The sequence below is a fragment of the Bubalus bubalis genome, chromosome 21 (genome assembly GCF_019923935.1).
Source record: "Bubalus bubalis isolate 160015118507 breed Murrah chromosome 21, NDDB_SH_1, whole genome shotgun sequence".
NCBI classification, from domain to species: Eukaryota; Metazoa; Chordata; class Mammalia; order Artiodactyla; family Bovidae; genus Bubalus; species Bubalus bubalis.
Window position 1 is genome coordinate 39943269 of NC_059177.1, and position 24153 is coordinate 39967421.

A 24153-nucleotide genomic window follows, 5' to 3' on the forward strand; every position below is an offset into this window, starting at 1 on the left:
CTAAACTCTATTATAATGAAATTGTACAATTTTGCATTCCCAGCAACAAGGTTTCAAAGTACCAGTTGTTCTGCATCCTTGCCAACTCTTGGTATTGTCAATCTTTTTAATTTTAACCATCCTGTGAGGAGTAGAATAGCATTTTTTTGTGATTTTAATGTACATCTTCTTGGTCACTAATAAAATTGAGCATCTTTTTATTATGGTGATTTAAGAGTGCTGTATATATTCTTGTTTTGCCTTTTTTATTGTTAAAATATTCATAACATACAATTTATCATTTTAGTAAAGTACACAGTTCATTGATAACTTTATTCTTCATTCGAGATCTTTATGAAATATTTTCACTCAATCTGAGTTGGCCTTTTCAGTTTCTCTCCACGATCTTTTGAAGAGCTATGTTTTAAATTTTGTTACAGCCTAGTTCACCAATTTTTTTCTTTATGATTAATGCTTTTCCATTGTCTTATCTAAGAAATATTTGCCTACCTCAAAAGGTGAGGTATTTGTGAAGGTATTCTACATTTTTTTTTCTAGAAGTATCATCATTTAGTTTTATGTTTAGGTCTATCTTTCTTTTTTTAATTTATTTTTTTTTAATTTTATTTTTAAACTTTACAAAATTGTATTAGTTTTGCCAAATATCAAAATGAATCCACCACAGGTATACATGTGTTCCCCATCCTGAACCCTCCTCCCTCCTCCCTCCCCATACCACCCCTCTGGGTCGTCCCAGTGCACTAGCCCCAAGCATCCAGTATTGTGCATCGAACCTGGACTGGCAACTCATTTCATACATGATATTTTACATGTTTCAATGCCATTCTCCCAAATCTTGCCACCCTCTCCCTCTCCCAGAGTCCATAAGACTGTTCTATACATCAGTGTCTCTTTTGCTGTCTCTTACACAGGGTTATTGTTACCATCTTTCTAAATTCCATATATATGCGTTAGTATACTGTATTGGTGTTTTTCTTTCTGGCTTACTTCACTCTGTATAATAGGCTCCAGTTTCATCCACCTCATTAGAACTGATTCAAATGTATTCTTTTTAATGGCTGAGTAATACTCCATTGTGTATATGTACCACAGCTTTCTTATCCATTCATCTGCTGATGGACATCTAGGTTGCTTCCATGTCCTGGCTATGATAAACAGTGCTGTGATGAACATTGGGGTACACGTGTCTCTTTCCCTTCTGGTTTCCTCAGTGTGTATGCCCAGCAGCGGGATTGCTGTTCATTTCAAGTAAATTCAAGTAAATTTTGTATATAGTGTGAGGCAGATGTTGAGTTTCATTTTTTTCCTATACAGTATACTTTTGATCCAGCACAGTTGATTGAAACAACTCTTTTTTCTCCCCATTGAATTATCTTGCTATTTTTGTCTTAATTACAGTAGGTTTATAGTAAGTATTGAAATCAGATGAGAGTCTTTCAATTTAGTCTTTTTACAGATGTATTCTAAACTCTGAAATTCCAAATAAATGTTAGAATTACTTTGTCTGTTTCTACAAGAGAAATCCTGATAAGATTTTGATCAGGATTGTTGAATCTAGATTCATTTAAAGAGAACTGACATTTTAGTAATACTGAATCTTCTAATCCATGAAAATGGTATGCCTCTTCATTTATTTAGGCCTTCTTTAATTTTTCTCAGCAATGTTGTATTGTTTTCAGTGTATAGGTTGTACTTATTTCCCCTTAAACTCATAAGAGTTTATGTTTGTTATGCTATTACACATGGTATTTTAAATTTTAATTGTCATTAATATAGAGAAATATAATTAATTTTTACATATTGACCTTATGCTGTATAATCTTGCTAAATTCATGTTTTTAAAAAAACTATGGGGAAATCTGGTAGTTTATGGCTCAGTTTATCCATCTATTATAAACTATATGAGATAAGGAGGCAGACTTTAAGATCTTACTAGCTTTTGGAAGTGGGTACAAGCCCAACAATATGTATTTTAAATGCAGTTAATTTATTAAATTTTTGCCACTGATTTAAAAAGGTGAAATACAGTGAAATCTTTCTTTCCACACATAGATCCAGTTTTCTCGCACCTTGCTTACTAGAAGCCACAATTTTTGGGGTGTTTTTTTAGAATTTGTGCACATGCAAACAAATACTAATTTGTATTTATTTTCTCTTTTTATATAGTAGTAGTATATTATGCATAATGTTCCATACCTTGCTTTCTTACTTAAAAATATATCCTGTAATTTTTTTCCAGTTGCATATTGTACCCTTGTATTGATGTACCATGTATCATAATTTATGTAAGCAATCTTCTGTTGATAGACATTCAGATTTTAACAAATATTTTGCTGTTTAAATTAATGCTTCAGTGAATAGCCTTGCACATAAACCATTTATGTGTAGGATAGATTCCTACAGGTAGAATTGCTAGATCAAATAGTATTTGCATTTATAAGTTGTTGCTGCTGCTGCTGCTGCTGCTAAGTCGCTTCAGTTGTGTCCGACTCTGTGTGACCCCATAGACAGCAGCCCACCAGGCTCCCCCATCCCTGAGATTCTCCAGGCAAGAACACTGGCCGCTACTGCTGCTAAGTTGCTTCAGTCATGTCTGACTCTGTGCGACGCCATGGACTGCAGCCTACCAGGCTTCTCCGTTCATGGGATTCTCCAGGCAAGAACACTGGAGTGGGTTGCCATTTCCATCTCCAATGCATGAAAGTGAAAAGTGAAAGTGAAGTCGCTCAGTCATGTCCGACTCTTCATGACTCCATGGACTGCAGCCTACCAGGCTCCTCCGCCCATGGGATTTTCCAGGCAAGAGTACTGGAGTGGGGTGCCATCGCCTTTGTTAGATATTGCTAAATTTTCCTCCACTGGCAAGTCCAAGTATTTCAGAAGTATTTATTTATTAGGTCCTTACACTTTTCAGATTGCTGGAAGAACTTTTCTTCTTTGAACCAGAGGAAGGAAGAAGAGAGAAAATTTTGAGACCATTTTCATAAGCAACTTAAACGTATTTATGAAATGAAGAAAGGATGGAAAGAAAAACAATTTAAGTTTTACCATGTGTCATATGTTATTCTTGGTGAATGCTTACCATTGCCACCACTCTGTGAAGCTAGTTTCATTTTTCTTCTTCAAAGATGAAAAACTAAGGCCCCAAAAGGTTAAATATCTTACCCAAGGTTGTACTAATGATCGTTCAGTAGAATCCAAAAGCATATTTCTTCTTTCTTCAGTGAGACATGCCTATATAACTAAGAAGATTCTATTTTCAGTCATGATCAAGGTCCATATGCCCTTTGATGATAAGTCCATCTTATCCCTGATTCTTGTGTTAGGATGAATTACTGGGACCATAAATCCTAACCATTGAGTTCTAATTTACCCAGAACTTGGTTAAACTATGAAACTCACGGTCAGAAGATGGCACACAATTAAATTCTCTAGGACAGATTTTTTTCCCATAGTTCTGTAGAGTATCATCTAATAATAGCATTTTGAGTTACACAGTCTAAGATAAGGCAATCAGATCTTTTGCTTAGGGATATAAATTAATTGCTGACAGAAGTCAGTCAAGAGAAAGAATATATGTTTTGACTAGAGTCTAATGACCAAGGAATCTTAATTCAGGCAAGTCACTGATTTCCAGGTGGCCTAAGGCAACATATTTAACCGTGACTGTTTCATCACTCCATCTGTAAAATGGGGGGTTGTTATTGATAACAATCACTCACAATATACTTGGCATAAAATTGGTCATCATTTCTGATGCAGCGTGAAATGTGAATGGGATAAAAGAACAGATCTTGTAGCCAGGCAGAACTAGGTTTGAATCTCCTTCTGCTCTTTATTGGGTGTGTGACCTTGAGAACTTGACCAATTTTGCTGAGCCTACTTTTCTTTATCTAAAAAATGAAGGTATCAGTAGTACCTACCTTATAGGGCTGTTGTAAAAATTAAATGAGCCCACATGGATTAAATGTTTAGCATAGGGCCTGGAACTTAGTAAGTACTCCTTAAATGGTAGCTGGTGTTGTTATTGTTGTAATTATTATTTAGCGTTACTTCTCATTTCTGTCCTGAGATCTCTTAAGCACTACTTGTTGGGGCAGATTTCTATGCTGTGTGAACCAACTTTGTATGTTTAATATGGCTTTGTGCTCAGCTAAATAAAAACACAGAGGTAAACCTCTACCTGACCTTGTTGGCGATTAGCTTTTGCCTTTTCATGCATGAGATTTGATTATCTTTATCAGTGTTTTAGCTTGTGTTATATACATATCATAAAATTATCCCAACCTTTTAATACCCTGTCACAAACATTTATCTTTTTGACCTTCAATGGAACTGTAAGATTGCCTGCTCTTTAATACATTTATGTTTCTTGTATAATGTGAAATTACCAGTTTAAGTTTAATATTTACAGGATGGTCACTTAGATGCCATGAGTTTTGATTCATCCTTGCCACTAGATGGCACTGTAATAGAACACATTCATTATAGTTATCCTTTACTGTCTAGGAAGACATGGCATAGCAATAGGAGCTAAGGACTAGTCTTTACATGTGAGTCTGAAGTTGAGAGGGGTTTGAAATTGGGACATTTTATAAGTGGAAGAATTTATAGAGTGTGAACATTAGGTAATTTGGGTTCCTCCAAAAGCATGCTTTGACACAAAGACGTGTGTGTGAATGTTTTTGAGAGGTGATGTTGAGGAAGGGGGGCAAGAATGAGGGAGCAGGAAGAATGAGATTGGAGAGAAGAAAAACGAGAAACATAAGGGTGATATTTGGGCAACAAGGCTTAATTCCACGGAAACATCCTAGGAAGCACATGAAGATCCTAAGAAGAATGAGCCTCAGAATTGTCTACAATAGTTTGCAGGCAGGAGTGTTTATTTACTAAGTCTTCATTAACTCCTGTTCATTGGTCAAGATTGCCCCTGCTGTTTCCATGCATGTACAAAAACTCCCACCAACATCCAAGAGGGTCATAGGACAGAAAGTAAGGATACTCAGTCTTGGCTGTAGGTGAGATGCTATCAGGGAAACAGATCTAAGCTTGCATTGAATTATCTACTCCAACCTGGCTAAAATCAGGCATAAGTCTAAGTGGATGTGACTCAGGGCACCAGATGTGTCTGCTGCAGCTACCTAATAAATCATGTACTCTGTGAATTCTTCTATTTGAAATAAACGAAGAATCCTAATGAACCATCTGCAACTCCAAATCCTTGGGGACTACTCAGTAGGTAATCTGGCAAACATTAAGTGAATAAAATGTAAATGGTTACTTTATGAAATTCACAGGAAGAACTTTTGCCCTTTATATCCTAGTAAGAAAGGTCCAAATCTTGCCCTTTATATCCCAACATGGAAGGATTCCCAAGTCCTTTTATCCTTGTATACTAGTATATAGGAACGGAAGGTATTGGTTGTTAAGGGAGCAGAAAGATTCTGCTGATACACAAACACTGGGTTAAGTAGTGTATATAGAGAGAACTACTTTGAACTAGGAGACAAGATAGTTCAGAATATACCTGTGATGCTGGATAAATCATTTAGGTCATCCTAAACTAACTTTTGGGACCTCAGGGTCTTTTTCTGTAAAAGGAATGTATGGCAGAATTCAGTCATCTTGAGGTTTCTTCTAGTCCTGAAAGACCATGAAAATTATACATACAGAAAAAGAATTGATTTTTGCAAATGAACACATTGTATTTATATGTATGTTTATGTTTACATGCATGATGTTATGGTTTTAGACATTGGAATTGATTATTCGGTCTATGGAAATCTCCTTGATCTTTAAAAATAAAAATTCTTTTTTTTTGTTTGTTTGGCTTCAGAATGATGTGTCAGACATACAAGTAAATAGAAGAAATGCTAATTCTAAGATACATACAAACAATACATATGAAATACCTGTTTTTTAATTGTTTAGTCATAATGGCATTCTTTATAAGTAATTAATAGTTATTTTAATGGAGGCAGGAAAAAGGATAAAAATCACCTTTGAAGGTAAAGTGATCATATAATTTACTGCACATACTGGACACTTTTGAACATAAAAGGGGGCACTAGTAATCTTTGTTCCAGAATAAAAGCCATGAAGCAGAACCGTCCCATACAAACTGGGATATGATATCACCCTATTCAAAAGTTGGCTTCAGTTTTGTTAGTGGTTGAGCTAGTTGTAAGGTAAACGGAAACCAAATCCTCTAGCATTAGTTTGACCTTCCCACTGAGAACAGTGATAAAATCTCACTAAAATTCAAAATAACAGCTGTTTGAAGCCATCAGACAATAAAGGTGCCTAAAACTTGAAGGGTGATCATCTCAAAGAGAAGGAAAAAACATAAAGTGAGTTCTACATTTACTGATGTTTTTACCTTTAGAACCTTTGTTTATTTGCCTTGCAGGACTTGGAAACTGAAATAGGGAAAGCAGAGACAGCAATATTACTAGAATGGGGAACCTCAAACTTAACTTCAGGGCTAATTAAATAGTCAGGACTTAAGGAGCCAAAATCTGAAGAAATGGGAACTTCAGAGAAGTGATCCAGAATTCTCTATGCAATTTCCCTTCAAGGAATTAGCTAATTCCTAAGCTGGGCATGAGTGGAGTGAGAGGCTAAGAAACACCAAAAAGTAGTTGCTAAGGGACTAAAAAAATAATCACAACTTTTGGCCATCTTAGCTTTTGATTCTAAGGAGAGACAAACATTACAATTTAGAAACTGCCAAGGAGAATATATCCCAGTAAAGTCCTCAGGCTTTTAAAACAGCCCTCTGAAGTATTACAGCTGATGACAGAGGTGAATTAGTGATAGATGAGGCCTCACAAAGTCTTAAACACCACCTCCAATTATTTCAGTTTCTGACTGGATTAAGGTTTCCTGCCTGTCAGGCAGAAGAAAATAAAATATTCTCTGGAGAAATATAACATCATCCACAGTCTCTGAAATCACTCATGCTTAATGTCAGCATTCAATCCAAAATTACCAGCTATGCCAGGAAATAAGACCAAATGACAAAAACTAAGAGAAAAAAATTGACAGTAGAAATAGGTGTTTATGGAATTCCCTGGTGGTCTAATGGTTAAGACTCTGTGCTTTCATTGCCAAGGGCACAGCCAAGAAAAACAAAACAATAAAGAAATAACAAGAAAAATAGGCCTATATGTAATACAGATATTGTGGTTAATATAAAAATAAAATTTTGAAATGAATAAGATTATTAAGTTAAAGAAAGTAGATAAAGAATAGAGACTGTCACCATAAAATTAGCATCTGTGGAAGTATTACCAAATGGAAGTTCTAAAGCAGAAATAATTAAAAGTCAAAAGATGTGTTTAACAGCAGTTTAGACACAGCAGAATAGAGAATTAGTGAGCTGAAAATAAATAAACAGAAAATACTAAATTAGAAGTGCAGAGAAGAAAAACGAATGGAAAATAAAAGAGAGGGGCAATGGAGCTGAAGAAATATTTGAAGATAAACTGGCCAAAATCTTTCAAAATTAAAGAAAGATAACAAACTGCAAATTCACCAAGCCCTATAAACCTCAAACAAAATAAATACAAAGTATCATAGCAAAATGTAATGACACCTATAAAGAGAAAACCTAAGATGAATTCCGTTTAAAAGAGCAACAGTAAAGTGACAATTGACCTTTCAAAAGAAATGATGAAAGCTAGTGGATAAAGAATGGTGTATATATACACAACGGAAAGAAAATAACTGCCAAAGAAAAATTCTATGCCCAGTGAAAATATCCTTCAAAAATGAAGGTAAAATAAAGACATTTTCATTCAAATAAAAATGGAGAGAAATTGTTACTAGAAAACCCACACTAAAATAATCACTACAAGATGTTTTTCAGCAGAAAGTTAATGATCTTAGATGGAAATGCAAGAAGGAATGAAGAGCAACAGCAAAGATAAATATATCTAAATAAGTAAATAAATATTTAAAAGTCTAAATAAATGTTGACTTTATAAAACAATAAGGTCCAGTGGGTTTAAACTATGTGCAGAATTAAAATGCATGACAACAATAGCACAAAAGGTAGGAGAAGAGTATTGGTCACTGACGTGTTGTAAGATTCTTGCATTGTCTAGGAAGTGGTATAGTTTCTAATTTAAGGTAGATTAGTAAGTCCTGGATATATGTTGCAATATCTAGGGTGAATACTAAATTTAAAAAAATGTATAACAATCTGATTAAAAAAATAAAATGGAATGATAAAAATTACTCATATAATCAGCATGTACGCAAGAAAGCAGAAAAAAAGGAACACAAAAGAGATGGGACAAACGGAAAACAAATAGTAAGGCGGTAGGTTCAGGATGGGGAACACGTGTATACCTGTGGCGGATTCATGTTGATATATGGCAAAACCAATACAATATTGTAAAGTTAAAAAATAAAATATTAAAAAAAATAAATGCAAATATCGAGTTGGCCAAAATGTTTGTTTGGGTTTTCTGTACCACCTTACAGAAGAATCCAAATGAACGTTTTGGCCAACCATGAGACGTTTTTAAAAGCAAAGATTGTCAGATTGGATTAAAAAAATTACACTATATACTGCTTACAAGAGACATGCCTTAAATGTAAGAACTATACTACTGTTTTTATCTTCCATCATCCAAACCAGGCTAACAGACTGTGGTTAGTCATTATGTCTCATTAGTCTCCCCTGGTCCATACAGTTTTTCAGTCCTCTGTTTGTTTTTATAACTTTCACAGTTTTGAGAAGTATCTGTTGGTATTTTGTAGAAGGTCCTTGAATTTCAGTTTGATAGTTTCCTTATGATTGGATAGAGATTATGGGTCTTAGAAGGAATAACCTGACCTTTGTTAATACTTGCTTTATGACTCAGTGGATGGTTTAATAAATGTTCCATGTACACCTGAAAAAGAATGTGTATATTTTGCATTTATTTGGTGCATGGTATACAACACACAGATACACACACAGGGAAATTTGTTAATTGTATTGCTCAAATATTTTATATCTCTACTAAATTCTTTGAGAAAAATGTATTAAAATCTCTGATGATTATAGATTTGCCTATTTTTCCTTTTATTTATATCTGTTTTCATTTTTGTGTATTTGGGTCTATGACATTAGCTGTAACAAATTTGACATTGTTATATCCTCCTTTTGGATTGTCTCTTAATCATTATGAAATGATCCTTTTTATCTCTAGTAGTAGTTCTTGGATCAGACTTTACCACCGCTACAGGTAACCACCTTTCTTTTAGTTAGTGTTTGCATATCCTATCACTCTCCATCTTTCTCATATCAGCTTTTCTGTAAATCTGAAGCTGTCCTTACTGCCCCAAAACTTACTAAAAATAAAAAGAGGTAGACGATTTAGTACAAACATAAGCAAAAACTTGGAACTTAAAAAAAGCTAATATTGAAATGTCCAATACAGACAAGAAAAGATGATCATTGTAATCACTTATGAGAAAAATGCAAATTAAAACCTCAGTGCAGTACCACTACACATCCTCCAACACAACTAAAATGGAAAGGGCAGACAATAGCAAAATTGGCTGAGTGAATGGAACTCTCATATTCTGTCAGTGGAAGTATAAATTGTTAAGATCATCATTGTAAACTTTTTTTTGACAGTGTAAGCTAGGACTGCACATAAGCCAACTTACCACCCAGCAGTTTAAGTACACGTGTGCTAAATAAACATGGACAGGAATGTTCAGTCATTTACTCATAGTAGCCCCAAACAGAAATGTATATAGATAACTTGTGACACAGCTATACAATGAAACACTATATATTGATGATAAAAATATTAACTACTGTTAGAAATAAAAATATTTCACAGACTTAATGTTGTAGGGGAAATGTACACTCTCTGGTTCCATTTATTTGAAGTTCCAAAGCAAATGAAATTGATCATTGGTGATGGAGGTCAGAATAGTGGTTACCTGTGGGGAAGGTACATGATGAACATGAGTTTGAGCAAACTCTGGGAGTTGGTGATGGACAGGGAAGACTGGCATGCTGCAGTCCATGGGGTCGCAAAGAGTCGGACACCACTGAGTGACTGAACCGAACTGTGGGGAAGGTAGTGATTTAGAAGAGTAAGAGGGAGCTTTCTGAGGTGTTGGTTTTCTAAATCTCAGCCTCACTAGTGGTTACAGGAATGTGTTAACTTGGTTAGAATCCATTGAGCAGTGCCCTTAAGATTGGTGCATTTAATTGCATGAATATTGTCAATAAAAAGGTCAAAAACAAATTCCCCCAGAAACCTGAATTTCAATAAAAATCAAAACATACTTTTACCCTCTCTGCTGAATAATAAAAACCATAACAAAATGTTGTAGGCAAAAATTCTATAAGATTTAGCAGTGGAAAGTGCAGCTGTTGTATTATTCAGAGATAATGGAAAGAAACAGTTGAGTGTCTATTCTTGTGTGCATATGTGTATCCTTTACAAATCAAACAATATATAGAATAATCTTGGTAGAAAATATCTGCAGAGTACTTTGATAATTGGTTAATCAATTTTCTGTGCTCTGGGATTTATTTTATTCATAGCATAATTGGATCCAGGGAGACCACTTGCAATTATTGTACCAACTAAGGCCAAATTGGGCCATAGACTGTCCTGATGTTCTAATATTTTGAAATATGGAAAGAACTGTTTGAATGCCTAATAGTGATTTTACAAAATGCCAGCACCTCACAATCAAAGCAAGTTAGGATTGATACTCATGGAAGATTTAACTAAGAGAAAATATGAAGGTGACTCAGTGTCCCTGAGAAGAGATTGAGAAATGCAGAGAGCATGACAACAGTGGTTTTAGAGCTTTGGGGCTTTGTCTTTTAAAACAGTAATTTAATATCAGCAAGATACAGTTCTTGAACATTTACTTTTTGTTGTGCAGTATGGGAGATTTCTTCCCTTCGCTGTCTCTCTTTGTGTGTGTGTGTGTGTATCTCAAGACAGATAGATACATAAAGATATTGTATAATCTTTTAAAAAATTCTCACAACTATGGAAGATATTCTTGCTGTTCTCACATTTCACAGATGAAGAAACTGAGGTTTAGAGAGATTAAGCTGCTTAACTAAGGACACTCTGTGCCTGACTGGGGAGCCATGGTTCATACGATACAGTTGCCTCTGGAGCCCATGCTCTTATTTGCTCTTATTCATAGCAGTATTTCTGGAAGTGTGAATCATGTGCCACCTGGATCCCCATCACGGGGGCACCTGTCAAGTATAGATTGTCAGATGCCAGTGCAGGCAGACTCCCTGAAATGTGAGGTAATGAGTTTCAGTTTTTCTTTAGGGCCCTGAGATTGTGAACTACTGCTCTTTGCTCTAACATTTTATCCAAAACTGACCTACCACATTTGTACAAATATCAGGTAATAGAAAAGACTCATGCTCCTGCAGTGTATATATGCTGCTCTTGTCATGCAGTTCTCCCATTCACTAGTATTTCATCTGAGATTTTTAAGAATATAGTTCCTTTTCTAGTCAATTTCAAGCTGTTTATGTGTTGAATATACACAAAAGGAACATTGAGTTTGTTTAAATAAATGTTTATGGCTCCCAAGAAGAGTATATGCCTATTGATTCTTTCCACTACATTCTAAATGTTAAGTTGAAACAGTAAATTCATCAGAAGGAGTATTTTTCTGCCTACACAGTTTTCTATATCGGATGCCTTGAGAATGGTGGAAATACCAAGGCATGTACTTTTTTCATTATAAAATACAAGACAAAAAATGATGTGGAAATGATCACGTATCATTTTACAGCCAACTTTTTCAGATTAAAAAAAAATTTTTTAGCATGTTTCCTTCCCTCAAAGCATCAATTTCTTGGGGAAAAAAATGAAGAAAACATGGATAAATGGATAAACAGAGGTTGCTAAATGCTTAAACCTTGTGTTTCTTCTCAGTTTTTCAAAGAAATGTCTAATATCATGTTCTGAAAATTTTTTTGTGGTACAAGAAGAGAAAAATAATAGTAAATAACTAAGACTCTTAATCATTAGGAATATGAGATGCAATTAGACCTGGGTTTGAAGACTCCTCTTCCATGCAGCATTGTGATCTGGGGTGAGTTCCTTATTGTGTGTTTCCTTATCTCCACATGTGATAGATAATAGTACCTATTTCATGGCACCGAGGATTAAATGAAATAATGCATGCATGGTGTGCACGGTAGATGGCAGGGTGCCTGGAACATAGCAGGCCTGCAGAAACATTAGCTGTTCTTATAATTGTTAGCGTCTGTTTATTCTGTGATACCTACCATTTATGTTTTAAAGAAAGTTTCTTTTTATAGAAACTGAATATTAAATACACTGTTATGAGTTTCATGAGTTAGGGAACAGATGAAATAAAAATAACGAGATCATTTGACAATGTTTCCAACCCTGTGTGAGTGTGAAGAGCTCCCTTGTGTCAGGTATATGTTGCCTTAAACAAGTTCCTCATTGTTTTCTGGATTCTGTGCTATGGAGCTTTTTTCTTCTCTGGTTTTTTCTCAGAGGTAGAGTTGCAAGTTCCTTTTCTGTGAATTAGGAACTTCCTCACCACACAGAGAAAAAATTTGAGGAAAAAAAAAAGTTGTGGTGTTGAGCACATTGTTGATAGGCAAAGTTGTCAATCCAGTATGTTTCTGAAGGTCTTAGTTCCATTGCTAAGTGAAGAGTTACGATAGAAATATTTTTCTTTTTAAAATAGTTTACCCTTCTTATTCAAAGAATGTATGCCTAGTATAAAAAAATTAAAAGATGGAAAAGTAAAAATATAAAAACAAATACTGTCTAATCCTAAAGGAAATCCTAAAAGGAAATATTTTGGATTGCTGCATAAGAGATTTTTCCTTCTTATGGAGTGAGATATATGTGTGTGTATTTAAATAAAATTGTATACGGAGTTTGTATCTCTCTAAGATAGTGTCATGATACTTCTCAGAAATGAATATTTTCCCAGCTTTAAAAATAAATTTTATTTTTATTTTTTTAAAAATTTTATTTTATTTAACTTTACAATATTGGATTGGTTTTGCCATATATCAAAATGAATCTGCCATAGGTATACCTGTGTTCCCCATCCTGAACCCTCCTCCCTCCTCCCTCCCCATACCATCCCTCTGGGTCGTCCCAATGCACCAGCCCCAAGCATCCAGTATCGTGCATCGAACCTGGACTGGCAACTCGTTTCATATATGATATTGTACATATTTCAATGCCATTCTCCCAAATCATCCCACCCTCTCCCTCTCCCACAGAGTCCAAAAGACTGTTCTATACATCAGCGTCTCTTTTGCTGTCTCGTGTACAGGGTTATTGTTACCATCTTTCTAAATTCCATATATATACGTTAGTATACTGTATTGGTGTTTTTCTTTCTGGCTTACTTCACTCTATATAATAGGCTCCAGTTTCATCCACCTCGTTAGAACTGATTCAAATGTATTCTTTTTAATGGCTGAGTAATACTCCATTGTGTATATGTACCACAGCTTTCTTATCCATTCTTCTGCTGATGGACATCTAGGTTGCTTCCATGTCCTGGCTATTATAAACAGTGCTGTGATGAACATTGGGGTACACGTGTCTCTTTCAATTCTGGTTTCCTCAGTGTGTATGCCCAGCAGTGGGATTGCTGGATCATAAGGCAGTTCTATTTCCAGTTTTTTAAGGCATCTCCATACTGTTCTCCATAGTGGCTGTACTAGTCTGCATTCCCACCAACAGTGTAAGAGGGTTCCCTTTTCTCCACACCCTCTCTAGCATTTATTGCTTGTAGACTTTTGGACCGCAGCCATTCTGACTGGCGTGAAATGGTACCTCATAGTGGTTTTGATTTGCATTTCTCTGATAATGAGTGATGTTGAGCATCTTTTCATGTGTTTGTTAGCCATCTGTATGTCTTCTTTGGAGAAATGTCTATTTAGTTCTTTGGCCCATTTTTTGATTGGGTCATTTATTTTTCTGGAATTGAGCTGTAGGAGTTGCTTGTATATTTTTGAGATTAGTTGTTTGTTGCTTCATTTGGTATTATTTTCTCCCATTCTGAAGTCTGTCTTTTCACCTTGCTTATAGTTTCCTTTGTTGTGCAGAAGCTTTTAAGGTTAATTAGGTCCCATTTGTTTATTTTTGCTTTTATTTCCAATATTCTGGGAGGTGGGTCATAGAGGATCCTGCTGTGATGTATGTCGGAGAGTGTTTTGCCTATGTTCTCCTCTAGGAGTTTTATAGTTTCTGGTCTTACGTTTAGATCTTTAATCCATTTGAGTTTATTTTCGTATATGGTGTTAGAAAGTGCTCTAGTTTCATTCTTTTACAAGTGGTTGACCAGTTTTCCCAGCACCACTTGTTAAAGAGATTGTCTTTAATCCATTGTATATTCTTGCCTCCTTTGTCAAAGATAAGGTGTCCATAACCCTAACCCTAACCACTATGAGGTACCATTTCACGCCAGTCAGAATGGCTGTGATCCAAAAGTCTACAAGCAATAAATGCTGGAGAGGGTGTGGAGAAAAGGGAACCCTCTTACATTGTTGGTGGGAATGCAAACTAGTACAGCCACTATGGAGAACAGTGTGGAGATGCCTTAAAAACTGGAAATAGAACTGCCTTATGATCCAGCAATCCCACTGCTGGGCATACACACTGAGGAAACCAGAATTGAAAGAGACACGTGTACCCCAATGTTCATCACAGCACTGTTTATAATAGCCAGGACATGGAAGCAACCTAGATGTCCATCAGCAGAAGAATGGATAAGAAAGCTGTGGTACATATACACAATGGAGTATTACTCAGCCATTAAAAAGAATACATTTGAATCAGTTCTAACGAGGTGGATGAAACTGGAGCCTATTATACAGAGTGAAGTAAGCCAGAAAGAAAAACACCAATACAGTATACTAACGTATATATATGGAATTTAGAAAGATGGTAACAATAACCCTGTACACGAGACAGCAAAAGAGACGCTGATGTATAGAACAGTCTTTTGGACTCTGTGGGAGAGGGAGAGGGTGGGATGATTTCGGAGAATGGCATTGAAATATGTATAATATCATACATGAAACGAGTCGCCAGTCCAGGTTCGATGCACGATACTGGATGCTTGGGGCTGGTGCATTGGGACGACCCAGAGGGATGGTATGGGGAGGGAGGAGGGAGGAGGGTTCAGGATGGGGAACACATGTATACCTGTGGCAGATTCATTTTGATATATGGCAAAACCAATCCAATATTGTAAAGTTAAAAAAAAAAAAAAAAGAAATAGGTTATTCACGTCACCTCCTTACCTCATCTCTCAAAGCTAATTCCTCCAGTGACCTACTCGACTCCCTCATGTAAGAAACTTAACCCTAACCTTTTGTTCAGTCACAAGACAACACTTCTTTATTATTCCTCTTCATGACCCCCAAACTTTGTAGTGTTCTGTGATCCTTCATTATAAGGAAACATATTTCTGTAGTTTGCCCAACTAAACTGGGTCTAACTTAGACCTCAGCAATCTAGTTGGCATGATGTCTAATCAGCATTGTTTTCAGCCCTCTTTTCAAAAATGGTCCCAGGCACTTGAGTGTCCAGAAAAACCAGTTAGTAGTGACTGTTCTACTTCTCCCTAACCTGGGTTCATTTGAGGGAGGATACACCTCATCCCCTTTGCCACGCCAGACTTAGCTACTGGAGCTTCATACCATCTTTCAATAGCATTAAGCTTGATGCTCAGTCCTGTATACTCACCCCATCAAAGCTTTTGCTTACCCATGGGTTTGTGCGGATAGGGGGCATCTTTATCTTTAATGAGCCCTTCCATTTCCCTGATTTTAGGAGGATCCAGCTATCTAAGGGATCAGGCTACTTTCCTTCCCTTCAGTTTTTGAAAACCTGTGTCTGGGCCACAGTGAGGTTCTTGCATTCCAGTATGTGTAGTAGTTAAAATCATAGGCTCTGCCCAGGCTGAAATTGTCAACTTTTTCCAGAGCTATTTTGCCTTGGACCTTCCTAAGCCTCAGTTTCCTAGCTAGTGGAAATGATAATAAATCCTACTGCATAAGGTTGTGGTGAGGATGACTTAATTTGTCTTAAAGATTACTTTCCATTGTGCCTGGCACTTAGTAAATATCAGCTATTATTATAAGCATTATTATATTGCTGTGTGATATGAAGGTTTTTAAAAACAAAGATTTCAGCTCTGAGTTCTCCAAAATACAAAGTCTTGCCTCCACTCCAGGGAGGATAGGAGAAAAATACCAAGGTGGTTTACAGGTGATTTCTGAACCTGTGTATCTTGTCACATTAGAAGTATTGGTTTTAAGATAGTGCAGAGCTCCCCAAGACCAAGAATTTGCAAACTAGGCTTCTAGGGCCCTTGCTTGATTTTATAAATAAAATTTTATTGGAGCACAGCCATGCCCATTTGTTTAAGTTGTGTTGTAGTAAAAAGCAGCCACAGACTAGATGTGTGTCCCTCAAGATTAAAATGTGTGATGTCTGTCCTTTTAAGAAAAAAGGTTTCCGGTTTCTACCCTAGATCGGTTAGATTTTCTTTGGATTTAAGTTAAAGAACATTGAGATCTTGACTCATGGGCCTGGGTGAGTAGTGTGGGGGTCAAGTGAACTAATCTACTTGGTGATGCTCAGCCTTCCAATGAAAGGAGGACATTACCAGTCCTTCACATTCTCTGAGAAACAAAGAGAAGTTTATTGAGTGTCCAGTAACTCTTTGACTGCCTTGCCCATGTGCTGTAGTGGACATCCCCAAAGTTTCTGATGGTTATCCACTGTTAGACACAAGCAAGAGAAGAACCAAATTTTAAATGATCCCACATAATGACAAATATCCAGGCACCAAGATTGTTTTTTCTTTTCTCTCATAAGAAAGTTGAGTAAACAGTTGAATGTATGGCAACTAAGGAAGAGAATGACCTTTGAGAATGCAAGACTGAGATCTTGCAAGTGTGGGAGGTGAGGGCTGGGAGAAAGTCACAGTCTCTGTGCTAGGCACAGTTCTAGACACTAGGGACAGGGGTGAGCAAGACCAGAGTTTCCTGCCCACAAAGTCCCAGTCTCATACTTTGTACATAGTGGGCAACCATAAACAAATGATGATCAAATGAATACATAAATAAGCAGGTATTTAGATGGACCATGTTCCTCAGATAACTGGGTGGTATAATTTTGGGCTTTTTTAAAACAACTTTTTGAGATATATTCACATATCATACAACTCATCCATTTAAAATGTACAATTCAGTGGTTTTCAGTGTATTCACAGTTGTGTAACCATCACAACAACCAATTTTAGAAAATTTTCATCACACCAAAACAAAACCTGTTTCTATGAGCAGCCACTCCCCATTTCCTCCCAACCACCTCAGCAGTAGACAGTCTCTAATGTAATATCTGTCCTTAGAGCTTTGCCTATTTCAGGAATCATACAATATATGGTATCATCTGACGGCTTTCACCTAACGTAATGTTTTCAAGGCTCATCATGTCATAGCACATACAGCTATGTCACTCCTTTTTATTGGCATATATTCCGTTCGTTGTCCATTCTTCAGTTAATGGACACGTGGGTTGTTTCCACCTTTCAACTATTAAGAATAATGTTTCTGTGAACGTTCATGTACAAGTTTTTGTGTGTCCATGTCTTTTTACTTCTCTTGGCTTCCTTGGAGTAGAATTTCTGCATCACATGATAACTCCATGTTTAACTTGTTGAGGAAGTGCCAAATATTTTCCATGGTGGTTGCATTATTTTATATTCACACCAGAAATGTCTGAGGGTTCCAACATTATCTTTCTTCTGTCCTTTGGTTATAGCCATTCTAGTGGGTATGAAATGGTATCTCATTGTGGCTTTGATTTGTATTTCCTTAATGAATAATAATAGTCAAGGCTATGGTTTTTCCAGTGGTCATGTATGGATGTGAGAGTTGGACTGTGAAGAAAGCTGAGCGCCGAAGAATTGATGGTTTTGAACTATGGTGTTGGAGAAGACTCTTGAGAGTCCCTTGGACTGCAAGGAGATCCTACCAGTCCGTTCTGAAGGAGATCAGCCCTGGGATTTCTTTGGAAGGAAGGATGCTAAAGCTGAAAGTCCAGTACTTTGGCCACCTCATGCAAAGAGTTGACTCATTGGACAAGACTGATGCTGTGAGGGATTGGAGGCAGGAGGAGAAGGGGACGATAGAGAATGAGATGGCTGGATGGCATCACTGACTCGATGGACGTGAGTCTGAGTGAACTCCGGGAGTTGGTGATGGACAGGGAGGCCTGGTGTGCTGCGATTCATGGGGTTGCAAAGAGTCGGACACGACTGAGTGACTGAACTGAACTGAACTGAATGAATAATGATATTCGGAATTTTTCCAAATGCTTATTGGCCATTTGTATACCTTCTTGGGAGAAATGTCTCTTCAAAATCTTTGCCCATTTCTAAATTCGGTTACTTTTCAATTATTGATTTGTAAGCGCTCTTTATATATTCTGAACACAAGTCCTTTATCAGATACATGATTTGCAAGTATTTTTTTCTCAGTCCATGTTTTTTCATTTTCTTGATGGTGTCCTTTGAAGTACAAATGGTCTTAATTTTTGATGACGTCTAATATCTTTTTTTCTTCTTCTGTTGTTTGTGCTTTTGATGTAATATCTCAGAGGGCTTTGCCTAACACAGTCATAAAGATTTACTTCTATATTTTCTTCTAAAAGTTTCATAGTATACCTCTTACATTTAGTTCTGTGATCCGTTTTGAGTCAGATTTTCTGGACTGTGGGGATTAAACCTCTTTACCTTGTGACTATCCCCAAACCATTTGTTGAGAAGACAAGTATATCCCCCATTGAATTGTCTTGGTAGTCTTGTGAAAAATCAACTGACATAAATCAATTGAGGTTACACTTGTGGATTTTTAAGTCTATTTTATTGATTTATATATTTGTCCATCTGTTACCAGTGTCTTTATTTACTACAGCTATATAGTTAGTTTGGAAATTGAGAATTGAGTCCTCCAAGTTTGCTCTTCTTTTTTCAAAGGTGGTTTAGCTATTCTGAGTTCCTTTCATTTCCTTGTGAAATGTAGGACCAAGTTGTCAATTTCTGCAAAAAAGGCCAGCTGAGATTTTGATATGGATAGCATTGAATCTGTTCAAGTTAGACAGTATTACTATCTTAACAGTATTTACTTTACTAATTCTTGAATATAGAATCTCTTCCATTTATTTAGGTCTTCTTTAATTTCTTTGAAAAATGTTTCCTAAAGAGTATACACTTGATACTTATTAATTTTATGTCTAAGTATTTTATCTTTGATGCTACTATGAATATAATTGCTTTCTTAATTTTGGCTTAACAAAGGTTCGTCTAGTCAAGGCTATGGTTTTTCCTGTGGTCACGTATGGATGTGAGAGTTGGACTGTGAAGAAGGCTGAGCGCCGAAGAATTGATGCTTTTGAACTGTGGTGTTGGAGAAGACTCTTGAGAGTCCCTTGGACTGCAAGGAGATCCAACCAGTCCTTTCTGAAGGAGATCAGCCCTGGGATTTCTTTGGAAGGACTGATGCTAAAGCTGAAACTCCAGTACTTTGGCCACCTCATGCAAAGAGTTGACTCACTGGAAAAGACTCTGATGCTGGGAGGGATTGGGGCCAGGAGGAAAAGGGGACGATAGAGGATGAGATGGCTGGATGGCATCACTGACTCGATGGACGTGAGTCTGAGTGAACTCTGGGAGTTGGTGATGGACAGGGAGGCCTGGCGTGCTGCGATTCATGGGGTCGCAAAGAGTCTGACACAACTGAGCGACTGATCTGATCTGATCTGAGTGTCTCAAAATATCATTGATTTTTACACATTGATCTTGTATCCTGCGACCTTGCTGAACTTGATCATGAGTTCTAATGGTGTTTAAGTCCAATTACCACTCAGGAGTCCAAGGTGGAAACCAAGGTCTAGGTTCCATCCTGTCTTGCCCAGCATATCTGTGCTATTACACAGTCCAGCAGGCTTTTAACATCCAGGCTGGAGGGCAAGTCCTAGATATTGGGCCTAGTACTTTGGGTGAGATGCTGCTTGATTTATAATTTCTAAATATTTCAACATGCTATGTGTTCTCTATTTGTGCTCCTTCCCTGGGTCCCGCAAATAACAGAGGTGGGCTTATTTTCTGCCTGTAACTGTACAGTCTGACTACCCTCACCACTGCATACTTGCTTGTAGTCTAATGCATAACGTTCTGTTATTTAGATACTCATGTTCTTGAGTTAAAGCATTCCTTTAAGACTCGTCTTTATCAGGGAAAGATTGTGAAAAGAGGCTGGATGACTGACTACTTGTCAGGCCTGGTGTAAAGTAAATGTGATTATACTAAGAACGTATCTTTTGGGAGGGGAGGGGTTTGCAGGGAATCATGATCACAGTAGCTATAATGCTTCTCTCTATATAAATGGAAGAAATAAAAGATAAACTTTGTTTCTTAACATCTTAATTCAGTAGGAAACTAGGCTTTCCTCCAAAATGATTTTTTTCCTATCCATTTTATTTTCCTCTTTTTATTATTTTTATGATGTATTAAATTGAACCATTTACTTGCAGTATGCTAGTTAAGACAATTTCCTTAGCATTTGCTGAATGATTTGGCAAGCTAGACATCCTAGAGCTAAATTGCAAAATCCCATTAAAACCTAGTCATATAAAAATAAAAGATGCTGCCTGGTGCACTCCATGACACGCTATGGTGAGGTCTCATCACATTACAATAACAAATGCCAAAAAGAAGTGACTACTGTGTAATAGAATATGATGAAGAGAGAAGAGTTTATTAGTGATGCAGCCAACTGCATTTAATTAAATTCCATGTCCAAATTAGTTCTCTGATTGGCATGTTAAAAGAAAACATGTTTACTATGATAATTCAAGTAGCACAGTTGTTGTTTTAGCAGACAGGCCTCTTAGCCTCTTTTCTATTTTTTTTTTTTTTTTTTTTTTTTTGGTCTTCAAGTTTCTTGTCATCCTATGGATGAAGTAGATATTACTGAAGTCTCTCATCTCTCAGGTGAAGAGACAAGTGCATATGGGAAAGTAGCTTGCCCAAGTCCCCTGCTAGAAAGGTGCAGAGCTGGAATACTAACTTAGGTCACAAAGATTCCAGAGTTTGTGTTCTTTCATCTGTGCCAAGGGTTTGCCACTATGGCCTACAGGCCAAATATGGCCAGCTGTCTGTTTTTGTATAGTCCAGGAGCAAAGAATGGTTATTATATTTTTTAATGGTTAAAAAAAATTGAAGAACAATATGATTTGAAAAATTTCTGAAATTCAGATTTCAGTGTCTACATATAATGTTTTATTGGAACCTGGCCATGTTTGTTCACTTACCTGTTGTCTACAGATATCTTCACACTAGAGTAGTAGTGTTGACTAGCTGCAGCAGAAATATATGGCTGGCAAAGCCTCAAATACTTACTCTATGGCTGTTTTATAGAAAAGTTTGCTAGCACTTCCCTGGTGGTCCAGTGGCTAAGACTCCACTCTCCCAATGCAGGGGGCCCAGGTTTGATCCCTGGTCAGAGAACTTGAGCCTGCATGCCACAACAAGGATTGAAGATCCCACAATGAAACCAAACAAAAAAATAAACATTAGAAAAAAAAAAAGAAAAATTTGCTTACAACTCCCTCACATATGAAATTAGAAATTCACTTGGAGGCTGGGGTCCAGGGATTTGTGTGTTTTTAATAAATTCCTAATATCATTTTGAGTACTTCCCAAAGCAGTTCTTATTACTGCTTTATTCAGTACGTCATTGTTGTTTGTGTATTTCCTCCCCTTTCTTGTCAATTCTTGAGAGCTAGGACAATGCTGAAAAATCTTTGACTGAAGATATGATGGTGGAGTTCTTGTATTAAATCATTAGGCATATTTCTGTGTTTCTACTGTATATCAGGTAGTCCCTGGGGGATAAAACAGAATATCTACAGTCCGGGGAGATAAGCAAAAGGCCTGTGATAAAGCTACATTATAAGAGACCCACATTTATGAAATAAAATAATTTATATTTTATTTCTATTCATAATGGCAACTATTTCTACTCATTTCATTTCTATTCATAATGACAACTCATAAGACCCTTCCAGTTTCAAAGGTTATATTACTATGGTTTCATTTTAGTATTAGATGTATCTTATAGAATTTAAGGGGTTATACATTGGCAATGCATAAGTAAGCTGTAATGTGTACATATTATTGGAATTTGGGGGCCAGACAAGAGGGTGTCAACTATATTTAGAATGGAATGGTGAATTGGTGTGAATCCTTAGGACTCTTTTGTACAGCTGTTGTCTGGCTATTAGAAAGAAAACAGATGGATGTCATTATACCATAGATGGAACTAGATAGGGAGAACCTGTTTTAACTTCAATAGGAAGGAGGCTGAAGATCAATTTTAACACTTAGTATCATTGTGATATGTACAGTGTTTTAATGAATAAACTTAATGGATTTTAAAGTAGCTTTTAAACTTTGATTTAATTATAATTTTCCAGGAACTGTTTAAAACTCCCTTTGTAAATATGCTACGGTACCATATTAAAATAAGAAAACATTCAGTTGTAATATAGCCTCCATGGTCATGGAAGGAGCAGCTGTTACCACATTGCCAGATCAATTTTTAAGAGACAGAAGTAATTCTATGAAGAGCAGAAAGCAGATAATGACAATGCCTTGAGGGCAGGGAATGAAAAATGTGACAGAAGATGTTTTTCTATAGATTTATGTTCTATAGATTTAGCTGTCTATGGCTATGTAATAAATTATGCATTCTTATCAGCTCAAAACAAGTGCTTTTTATCTCATAGTTTGTGTGTGTCAGGTACTCAGGGATGGATTGGGTGGGTAACTGTGGCTCAGGGTCTCACAAGATTTCAAGGCCAGCATTGCAGTCATCTCTAGACTCAACTTAGGCTGGAGAGTCTACTTCCAAGTTCTCCCATGTCATTGGTGACAGAATCCAGTTCCTCATGAGCCCCTGGACTAACGTAATGGCCTCATTTCCTCACTGGCTGTTGGCTAGGGCCTCCCTCCGTTCCTTGTCGCATGGACCCTTTGGTAGGGTGACTCACAGCATGGCAGCAGGCTTCCATCAGAATAAGCAAGCCAAAGAGCAGTAGAGAACAAGACAGAAATCAGAGTCATTTTTAAGCTAATCCAGAAGTGACATTCCATTACTTTCATTGTATTCTTGTTAAAAGTCAGCCAGTCGATCCAGCCCACACTCAAGGAGAGGGACTTACACAAAGGCATGACTATCAAGAGGTCAGCTCAGTTCAGTCGCTCAGTCGTGTCCGACTCTTTGCGACCCCATGAATCGCAGCATGCCAGGCCTCCCTGTCCATCACCAACTCCCGGAGTTCACCCAAACTCATGTGCATCGAGTTGGTGATACCATCCAGCCATCTCATCCTCTGTCGTCCCCTTCTCCTCCTGCCCCCAATCCCTCCCAGTGTCAGGGTCTTTTCCAGTGAGTCAACTCTTCGCATGAGGTGGCCAAAGTACTGGAGTTTCAACCTCAGCATCAGTCCTTCCAGTGAACACCCAGGACTGATCTCCTTTAGAAAGGACTGGTTGGATCTCCTTGCAGTCCAAGGGACTCTCAAGAGTCTTCTCCAACACCACAGTTCAAAAGCATCAATTCTTCGATGCTCAGCTTTCTTCACAGTCCAACTCTCACATCCATACATGACCACTGGAAAAACCATAGCCTTGACTAGACGGACCTTTGTTCTCAAAGTAATGTCTCTGCTTTTGAATGTGCTATCTAGGTTGGTCATAACTTTCCTTCCAAGGAGTAAATGTCTTTTGACTTCATGGCTGCTATCAAGAGGTAGTAAACCACAATTTATTTTTTCCTGATTGCAGAAGTGATAAACACATAAAAATTTAACTACTGAAAAAAACGCCATTCATTGATAAAACATATATTGAGTTCCTACTATGTGCTGGGTGTAAGAGTGAAATAATGTTTAAAACAAGCAAGTTTCCCTGCCTTCCTGTAGTTTACATTTTAGAAGGACTGACACATTTAGAAGCTTACTGTAATTCCTGGTATACAGAAGGCTCTTGAAAGATGTTAGTTATTTTTAT

At 36.9% G+C, this 24153-nt stretch overlaps 1 long non-coding RNA gene across 2 annotated transcripts in view; it reads left to right on the plus strand.

Moving 5' to 3' along the window:
- The window catches only part of LOC112581160, a 76802-nt gene that overhangs the window by 25988 nt on the left and 26661 nt on the right, over window positions 1-24153 (plus strand). Inside the window, exon 2 of one of the 2 annotated variants that reach the window (XR_006547326.2) lies at window positions 12033-12096. The exons of the other annotated variant lie outside the window; for it this stretch is intronic. This is a non-coding gene — a long non-coding RNA (uncharacterized LOC112581160). The remainder of the gene's footprint in view (window positions 1-12032; window positions 12097-24153) is intronic. 2 annotated transcript variants of the gene reach the window in all.